This window comes from Manacus vitellinus, unplaced genomic scaffold, assembly GCF_001715985.3.
Source record: "Manacus vitellinus isolate BGI_N305 unplaced genomic scaffold, ASM171598v3 scaffold_24_pilon, whole genome shotgun sequence".
In the NCBI taxonomy this organism is placed as follows: domain Eukaryota; kingdom Metazoa; phylum Chordata; class Aves; order Passeriformes; family Pipridae; genus Manacus; species Manacus vitellinus.
This window is the reverse complement of record NW_021939798.1, coordinates 12,290,821-12,292,549: the sequence shown is the minus strand read 5'-3', so window position 1 is coordinate 12,292,549 and position 1,729 is coordinate 12,290,821. Positions and strand designations below refer to the sequence as shown.

Genomic DNA, 1,729 nt, shown 5'->3' with positions numbered 1-1,729 from the left:
TCGGCCTGTCCCGGGAGCACACATGGTTAAGGCGGCCGCGGGCGCACATCTGGCGGGGGAGGGCTGCAAGCCTCGTCCCGCGCCTGGCTGCCTCCTGCGCTTCCAAAAAGTGCATTTCCGCCCGGGCCGAGCGAGGAGAAGGCTCCGGAGCGGGAGGCACCGATCGGCCGCGGGCAGGCTCTGCCCCGGCCCGGGGGATGCTCTAGGGCAGCAAAGGCAGCGCCGGGAGGGAGCAGCCCTGCCCCAGAGGTACGTGGGGGGCAGGTTTTGGGGAGCTCTGCAGGCCTGGGCACCAGGCCCAGAGCTGCACTGTGTTATGCTCACTGTGGCTGCTGCGGCATCCCTGCGGAGACACCCGAAGGCGGCTCCGCCTCACCGGGATCGCCAGGATCTCTGATGCCCTGGGGCAGGTCCAGCGAGGGGCACCGGTCCGTGTGCCCCACCCCCGCCCAGTGAGGTGGCCCCTCCCCAGCATTTCTGTAGGGGACACATTGACTGTTGGGGTCCCCTGCACAACATCTTACTGGTGCTGCAGGAGCTGGAAGGCTGCAACCACCCCGCGCAGCCCCCACACTGCTGCCTGACGGGTCTGCACTGCTTCAGGGGGGAAAAAAGGGCTCTGCAACTATTCCAGCTGCTGCAGCAGAATGTGGGGGTCCTGTCCCACCAGCACGACCCCAGAGGCATCCCAGCTCCAGCTGCTGTGGAGCAGGGAAGTCTGTGTCCACCACCCTGAGTGGAGGGACAAGCAGGGGGTGCAGGTCCTGCCGCCTACATGCCACCCTGAGCCCCTTGTTCCTCCCTCAGGGTTTGTTCTGTTTCATCCTGCTCTTTATCTCTGCCTGGAATGTATTTTGGGATGTTTTGACTTGCAGTCCCAAGGCTTCCGCAGCCACTGAGTTTAAATCTCCAACCGTTCCTGGAGAGCATCCAACCCTGACAGGAAAAACCGCGTCCCTCGGCAGGGCTGTGTGTGCCCACACGCATGTGAGCACCTCCCACCCGGCACACCTGTGGGGTACAGGGGGGACGTGCTGGGGGCCCAGAGAGCCCCACGTGCCCTGTGTGTGCCACATGTTTGCCTCCATTCCCCACAGCCTGGGAAGCACTGTCTGGTGCTTCCTCGTGAAGAGTTTCTCCTCATGGAGCAGCTCCCTGGGAGACTGTGTTTTCCCCAGGGCTGAGCCTGCTCTGGTTCCTCGGGGAATGTCTGGTTTCATGGTCTCAGAGCTGAGGGAAATCCACAGGCTTTCCAAACTCCTGGCATGCTCCATGCCATGCTCAGCGGCTCAAGGCCAGGCAGGGTGAGCAGAGCCAGGGCCAAGCTGGGTGATACCTGCTAATGAGCCCCTACTTGGCCTTCTCCATGCTTCTATCCATGAATCTGCCTCTCCCCTGCCTCAGAGCTGAGTGCCCACAGCCCTGCCTCTCCCCACACCCGGCAGCACCAATACATGGGCCAAGATAATGGGGTAAGAGATGGTGGGACAGAGGGGCCCGGGAACCATGCGAAGGGGTGAGGCACTTAGCAGAGCTTTTCCCTTTGGAGCTTTTCCCTATCCCTTCGCCCCTTCCCGGTTCCAGTGACTCATGATCCAGTCATCCACCCTGGCCTCGAACGCCCTCCGCACCCGCTGTGGGAGCACACACAGTCCCCCGACCCCCGGCTTGGGAACCAGAGTAACAGCCACCCAATACCGACCGAGGGCCCCAGTGCTCCGAGAACGGG

General features: G+C 63.1%; 1 protein-coding gene across 1 annotated transcript in view; it reads left to right on the top strand.

Annotated features, from left to right (window-relative positions):
• Positions 1–121: 121 nt before the first annotated feature.
• C1QTNF1 (C1q and TNF related 1) overlaps positions 122–1,729 on the top strand; it is a 4,918-nt gene continuing 3,310 nt past the window's right edge. Inside the window, exon 1 of the mRNA XM_018073409.2 lies at positions 122–249. The gene's annotated coding sequence lies outside the window, so the exon portion shown is untranslated. The remainder of the gene's footprint in view (positions 250–1,729) is intronic.